Source organism: Triticum aestivum, chromosome 2A (assembly GCF_018294505.1).
Source record: "Triticum aestivum cultivar Chinese Spring chromosome 2A, IWGSC CS RefSeq v2.1, whole genome shotgun sequence".
Lineage (NCBI taxonomy): Eukaryota > Viridiplantae > Streptophyta > Magnoliopsida > Poales > Poaceae > Triticum > Triticum aestivum.
The window spans coordinates 489,004,875-489,013,366 of NC_057797.1; positions in this window are offsets into that span (position 1 = coordinate 489,004,875).

Consider the following 8,492-nt stretch of genomic DNA (forward strand, 5'->3'; position numbering starts at 1 on the left):
TAAGTCCCGCCACAGCAAAAGTAGTGATACCGGCACAAGAGACAATAACACTCCGGATAGTGCCAAAGACAACCACAATCCCCTCCAGCACGATGTAGAGCGGGAGGGTGAACAAGCTAGCCCTCCAGAGCAGGTAGCAGATGAAAAATCGGAGGAGGACAATTACATGCCTCTCTCCAAAGACGAGGTGAGCCTTGGCGACAAAGAATTTATCGTGCCTGAGGATCCCGTCGAGCAGGAGCGCTTCAAGCGCCGGCTTATGGCCACAGCAAATAGCCTGAAGAAAAAGCAACAACAGCTTCAAGATGATCAAGACTTGCTAGCAGATAGATGGACCAAAGTCCTTGCGGCCGAGGAATACGAACTCGAGTGTCCCTCCAAGAATTACCCAAAGCGTAGGTTGCTACCTGACCTCGAGGAGGAAGCATGGAAACCTCCATCACCAGTGTACGATGCGGCTGACCGGCCATCACGTGGCCGAGCCAGAGAGGCGTTTCAGCCTGAAGTTCATCCTGCACCCCGCCGCCACTCAATAAAAAAATACCAAGGCCCGGGGCAACACACGGGACCTGCGAGACATATTGGACAGCAGGGCAAAACATGCAAAGTCAATATACGGGTCACGGGGGCGCGCACCAACGCGGGACAATGACCGTCGCGCCGGATACACTAAAAGTAAATCCGACCGGGCCGAATACAGCAGACAAGACTCATATGAACTGTGTCGGAATATAGCCTGACACAGAGGCGCCGCACCCCCCCTATGCTTCACTGATGAAGTTATGGATCACGAATTCCCGGAGGGTTTTAAACCCGTAAATATCGAATCGTATGATGGTAAACAGATCCCGCTGTGTGGATTGAGGATTTCCTCCTTCACATCCACATGGCTTGCGGTGATGATCTACATGCCATCAAGTACCTCCCACTAAAACTCAAAGGACCAGCTCGGCATTGGCTGAATAGCTTGCCAGCAGACTCCGTCGGCATTTGGGAGGATTTGGAAGACGCATTCCTTGACAACTTCCAGGGCACTTATGTGCAACCAACGGATGCTGATGACTTGAGCCATATAACTCAGCAGCCAGGGGAATCGGCTAGACAATTCTGGACACGATTCCTAACTAAGAAAAACCAAATTGTCGACTATCCGGATGCAGAGGCATTAGCGGCATTCAAGCATAACATCCGTGACGAGTGGCTTTCCCGGCACCTCGGCCAGGAGAAGCCGAAGTCTATGGCAGCCCTCATGACGCTCATGACCCGCTTTTGCGCATGCGAGGATAGCTGGCTAGCTCGCAGCAACAACACATCAAGGAATCCGGGTACTCCAGATACCAAAGATGCCAAAGGCAGACCACGTCATAATAGACAAAAGCGCCGCAACAACGGCGATAACACTGATGATACGGCAGTCAATACCAGATTCAGAGGCTCTAGATCCGGTCAGCGGAAAAAGCCATTCAAAAGAAGTACTCCGGGCCCGTCTAGTTTGGATCGCATACTGGATCGCTCGTGTCAAATCCACGGCACCCCCGATAAGCCAGCCAATCACACCAACAGAGAATGATGGGTGTTCAAGCAGGCCGGCAAGTTAAATGCCGAAAACAAGGACAAGGGGCTGCATAGTGATGACGAGGAGGAGCCCCGGCCGCCGAACACGAGAGGACATAAGAGGTTCCCCCCACAAGTGAAGAAGGTGAACAAGATATATGCAACCCACATTCCCAAGAGGGAACGGAAGCGTGCACTAAGGGACGTCTATGCGATGGAGCACGTCGCCCCAATGTTCAACCCATGGTCCGCTTGTCCAATCACCTTTGATCGCAGGGACCACCCAACCAGTATCCGTCATGGCGGATCTGCCGCACTGGTCCTAGACCCCATCATCGACGGATTCCACCTCACTTGAGTCCTTATGGACGGCGGCAGCAGCCTGAACCTGCTCTATCAGGATACAGTGCGCAAAATGGGTATAGATCCCTCAAGGATCAAACCCACCAAAACCACCTTTAAGTGTGTCATCCCAGGTGTAGAGGCCCATTGCATGGGCTCAATCACACTAGAAGTGGTCTTCGGGTCTCCGGACAACTTCCGAAGCGAGGAGTTAATTTTCGATATCATCCCGTTCCGCAGCGGCTATCACGCACTGCTCGGGCGAACTGCATTTGCAAAGTTCAATGTGGTACCGCATTACGCATACCTCAAGCTCAAGATGCCAGGACCTAGGGAGGTCATAACAGTCAATGGAAACACAGAATGCTCACTCCGCACGGAAGAGCACACTACGTCCCTCGCAGCAGAAGCACAAAGCAGTCTTTTAAGGCAAACCACCAATTCGGCGATACAGCCCCCAGGCACCGTCAAGCGAGTCTGGAGTAAACTGCAACAGGATCGCCTGGCACGTTCAGAGCTCACCTAGCAATTCAGCCCCCGTCCCAGTCCGAGCCAAGCAACAAAACCCGTGCCGCGCGTACATAATTACGCACTAAAAATACCATGGGCATAGGTGGGGGCACGATCAGGGCACGTCCCGCAATGCGGCTTAACCACCCTAGGGGATGTATACCTTTATCATTTTTTCTCTTTCAGGACCTAACTCCCTGGAAGCCCTTTCCGGCAGTACGATTGCCGGACACATTACGAGAAGGAACATCCAAGGAGGCAAGAAGCTAAGACGTACACGGGAACCCACAGGTGGTCTCTAATAATAATCGATATACCCGCTTTCTACTATTCGTACGCAGCTTGCCCTTGGATAGGACATGTCAAATAGTCCTATTTTCTGCTTATTGCACTACTTGTATCAGTGCGCTTCGATGTATTATTTAAAATAACAGTCCATAGCATTAGTCTATTATTTCATTATTCATCCTTTTTTTCTTATATGTTCATTTACGACAACTTGCACCCATACATTCTGCTACGGTCAGTACGCCAGGGGCTTTCGTTTACCCCATAATACGGTGTGAGAAGTCCGAACACTTTCGACAGTGCGGCACCCCAAACTTATAGCATTATATGCATCAGCTCCGAATCATGCCTTGTGTCAATAGTTGGGTTTGCCCGGCTCCCATGCTTTGGTACCTTACATTCCGCTATATCGGCTAAGGTAGCGCTGGGAGAACTACTGTGATTGTGTCTAGGTTCTTCCGGATGAGCACCTCAGTAGAGAAAGCCGCAAACTGACTGTCATGATAGGGCGAGAGCTGATCGCTGTTCGAGAGGTCTCAAGTCCTTAAAGACTTTTTCCGCTTCGGGCGAGGAGTCGGCCTTGCCCGACTTAGGCGTGTATAGCGCCCCAAATTCGGCCTTCCGAATACAGGGGCTTCGCCAAAATTTAAAATTTTAGACTTATATGGCTAAGTGAGAGTGATAAAGCCTTATAGTCTGATTGCCTGGTTCGTTGTACTGAACACCTCCCTCGAAGGACCCAAAATTGGGATAAAGAGTGCTCAGGTTTATCCCGAACATCCCAGTACTAATTACATGGGGGCGGAAGCCGACGACTGGCCAACTCTCAGATTTTATAAACGGCCGCACATAAGGTAATATTTTAAATTAAAAAAGCGTTGCATACCGCAAATGAACTTGTTTCACATTACAGGATCACATGAGCATGTTCATTCAAAAATTACATCTCTGGGCACATTCATCCGCCACAAGGCGGGAACCCTTCAGGACACTCTCATAATACATTTCAGGGCAGCGATGCTCCTTGCCCTCCGGCGGCCCCTCCTTCACTAGCTTCACGGCGTCCAGCTTCGCCCAGTGCACCTTCGCCCGGGCAAAAGCCCGGTGCGAACCCTTGATGCAGACGGACCACTTTATGACTTCAAGCCGTGGGCAGGCATCCACAAGCCGCCTCACCAGACCGAAGTAGCTGCCAGGCAGGGGCTCGCCAGGCCATATCCAGACTATAAGACCCTTCATGGCCTGTTAGGCCGCCTTGTGAAGCTCGACCAGTTGCTTCAGCTGGTCGCTCAAGGGCATTGGGTGTTCGGTCCCCGTATACTAAGACCAGAACAACTTTTCCGTAGAGCTCCCCTCCTCAGCTTGGTAAAATTCCGCGGCATCCAGCACACTGCGGGGAAGATCCGCGAACGCTCCTGGAGAGCTCCGAACTCAGGTAAGTAAAGGGAAAGTTTCCTTCACATGCTTGCTTTGCATAATGAATGCCTTACCCACTGCTATCTTCTTCACCACATCCATCTCCTGGAGGGCCTTGTGGGCTTCAGCCTTGGCGCTCTGTTTGCTTTCGAGCGCCCTCACAAGCTTAGACTCTCGCGTCTTAGAGTCAACCTCCAAGGACTCATGTTTTTTGGCGAGAGCCTCGAGCTCTTGCTGCACCTCGCCTACCCGGGCTTCTTGCTTTTCCCGCTCAAGGCGCTCCTTGGCCACTTTGTCTTCGTCTTCGGACAGTGCCTTCTTCAGGGTCGCCACCTCGGTCGTGGCACCTGGCAAATTCATGATGATCCTATTACTTCACACCCGAACTTCTTTTTAAATATATAGACAAGGTATTTCTTACCTTTGCTCTCCTCGAGTTGCCTCTTGGTAAGGCCGAGCTCGTTCTCGGACCGCTCTAGGTCCTGCTTCAGTGCAGAGACCTCCGCAGTACGTGCGGGAACGGCCAGCAGTGAAGCCTGCACATACACATAGACATGTTCTGATTAGACTCTTGGGTCATCATTTGATCCTCTATTTGGCCTTTCTTTGCGAACGCCGAATAGAGCATCAGGGGCTACTTTCTATGCGGTAATGTTTTCTTATATTTTGATTGCTTACCTCAAAGCCTGTTAGGAGGCTGGCGCAAGCTTCCACTACAAGAAATATGTCAACTAGTGACCTTCTATCAGTGACCCTGGAAGAATTGGTCATAGATCTATGACCATTTGAGACCAATTGGTCAAAAGCTGTTCGGGGGGCTCCAAACCCTAAACCATTGCGACCATTTTGGTTAGAAAGGTCGTAATTTCCTTACACCAAATGGTCATAAAGCAAACAACGCTAGTCTGCCTTATTTCTAGTTGTTAACGACCAATATAGATGGTCATAGCCTTGTAAATTGTGGTGGGTTGCGATGACAAGGCGTCATCTCATCAGTTTTGCCTATGTGTCATGTCCATGTGTCAATTTTTGCCCTAGGTTGTGAAGCAACCTATATTTCTGTTATTCCAAAAATTCCCAAAAATTTCTCAGAAATTGTTTGGATCGTATATTCATCAAATATGTCAAAAACCTTCCTTGCCTAGTTCAAAAATAATTAAACAATATTCATTTTCCTATTCTGTTCAAAGCAGCACTTTGTGAAGGAAGTACCACTTGGCATGTCCAAATAGTATCCATTTTCTACAGTGCTTTCCTATGCCCAAATAACCATCCTACACCAAATGCCAGCTCAATTCATTAATTATTTTGAGCCCAGCTTCAACATTCGTATTTATGTCCAGTGTGGTACTTTGCAAAGCAAGCACCACCTAGGCTCCTCCTTCTGAGCTGAAAATTTGCGAACAAATTCTTCTTAGTAACCGATCATCCTCAGGCAAAACTCACGCCCATTAGCCATGTACATTTCCCATACCGCCAATCAAACACTTGGCTGCTAATTCATGTTTAAGCATCGACCGGTCTCCTCGTGAGAATCTTATGTTGTAATTTTATTCCTACCACCTACCCGGGGAGTGCCCAACCCACTAGACAGGGCTAGGCCTCCCAGAACGCATGTCAACACCAAGGTCACGCGGTGACCACGCACCAGGCATGCGAGTTTATGCGCTCTAGAGTTGGGGCCCTCGGCCATCGCCCAGAACCTCGACGTATCGCCACCAAACCATGTATTTATGATTAAATAGGTACTTATGTAACTAGAAATGATTTTTGGAAAAAATAAATAGCAAACTATGAGGCAGCTGCAGTTCAAATTTGACCCGCTTCCACCTGAATCGGCGGAAATTTGTCTTTTTCACGAGAGGTGGATCAAAAAATTTTACACCCAACCATTTTGTCAATTGTGCTTTAGATATGGCCTAGTATTTTAGAAAATTGATTTGGTCCAATTTTGCAACAATTTTTTGGGAGGCCCTTCACAAAAAAATCTCCTTTTGGGCACTCGAAAAATGGAAAATGGTTTTTTCGTCTAAAGGAAATGAAAACTTCCTTAGGCAACATTGTTTGCCATTCCAATATGCACCCTTATGCACAATATGAGATCATTTGAACAAACTATGCCATGAATGTGGCCATAAGATTGATCATTTGGCTTGAAAGCCATTGATCTCCATACGTGATAGCTCATTTCTGAGAACACTTTTTTAAAATAATTGCCGTATTACAAGTTTGTTATTTTTCCTGGAAACTTGGTCACATATAATGACACAATGTGAAGGTATTCCAATTTTTTGAATTTTTTATAACCGTTTCAAAATGCGGTCAAAACGGTGGGCTTGACCGTTTCTAGCTAGTGGTTGAATCTTAGAATTTTTTGGTGTTTCTATGATTAAATTGATAATTATGTACCTAGAAATGATTTTTGGAAAAAATAAATAGCAAACTATGAGGCAGCTGCAGTTCAAATTTGACCCGCTTCCACCTGAATCGGCGGAAAGTTGTCTTTTTCACCAGAGGTGGATCAAAACTTTTTGCACCCAACCATATTGTCAATTGTGCATTAAATATGTCCTAGTATTTTAGAAAATTGATTTGGTCCAATTTTGCAACAATTATTTGGGAGGTCCTTCACAAAAAAACCTCCTTTTGGGCACTCGAAAAATGGAAAATGGTTTTTTTGTCCAAAGAAAATGAAAACTTCCTTAGGCAACATTGTTTGACATTCCAATATGCACCCTTGTGCACAATATGAGATCATTCAAACAAACTATGCCATGAATGTGGCCATAAGATTGATCATTTGGCTTGAAAGCCATTGATCTCCATACGTGATAGCTCGTTTCTGAGAACACTTTTTTAAAATAATTCCCATATTACAAGTTTGTTATTTTTCCTGAAAACTTGGTCACATATAATGACACAATGCGAATGTTTCCCAATTTTTTGATTTTTTTGAATTTTTTATGCCCGTTTCAAAATGCGGTCAGAACGGCGGGCTTGACCGTTCCTAGCTAGTGGTTGAATCTTAGAATTTTTTTGGTGTTTCTATGATCAAATTGATACTTATGTACCTAGAAATGATTTTTGGAAAAAACAAATAGCAAACTATGAGGTAGCTGCAGTTCAAATTTGACCCGCTTCCAACTGAATCGGCGGAAATTTGTCTTTTTCACCAGAGGTGGATCAAAACTTTTTGCACCCAACCATTTTGTCAATTGTGCATTAAATATGTCCTAGTATTTTAGAAAATTGATTTGGTCTAATTTTGCAACAATTATTTGGGAGGTCCTTCACAAGAAAACCTCCTTTTGGGCACTCGAAAAATGGAAAATGGTGTTTTCGTCCAAAGAAAATGAAAACTTCCTTAGGCAACATTGTTTGCCATTCCAATATGCACCCTTGTGCATAATATGAGATCATTTGAACAAACTATGCCATGAATGTGGCCATAACACTGATCATTTGACTTGAAAGCCATGAATCTTCACACATGATAGCTCATTTCTAAGAACACTTTTTTTAAATAATTGCCATATTACAAGTTTAATATTTTTCCTGGTAACTTGATCACATATAATGACACAATGCGAAGGTTTTCCAATTTTTTGATTTTTTTGAATTTTTTATGCCCGTTTCAAAATGCGGTCAAAACGGGGGGAATGACCGTTCCTAGCTAGTAGTTGAATCTTCGATTTTTTTTTCATGTTTCTCTGATTAAATAGATACTTATGTACCAAAAAATGATTTTTGAAAAAAATAAATAACAAACTGTAAGGTAGCTGCAGTTCAAATTTGACCCGTTTCCAGCTGGATCGGCGGAAATTTGTCTTTTTCATGAGAGGTGAATCAAAACTTTTGACACCCAAGTATTTGGTCAATTATACATTAAGTATGTTCTAATATTTTATAAAATTGATTTGGTCTAATTTTGCAACAAATATATTGTAGGTCCTTCAAAAAAATCATTTTCAGCACTTGAAAAATGGAAAATGAATTTTTAATCAACCATGACCAATTTTTTAGTCAACTACGACCAATTTAAATGGTCATGACATCGTACCCGTGTGCTGCATTTTGATTGGTCTGTGGGTGTTTCACACGGATCGTGGATCGAACACCGTCGGATGCTCGCGGATCCAACGACAGTCCTCACCCCAAGCCCACCTAAGCCAAAACACTAGTCCTCATGGACATTTTCCATCCACCCCCCCTCCTTTCGTTCTCCCTCCCTCCCGCGACCTCCTCTCCCCCGATCCTCCGGCCGGCCGGCGCGACCTCTGCTCCACATCCTCCGGCCCCGCTAGCGACTTCCTGCCCCAACGTCGGCGTGCGGCAGATCCAACCCAGCAGCCACCCCTTCTCCCCTGTCTCCTCCTCCCATC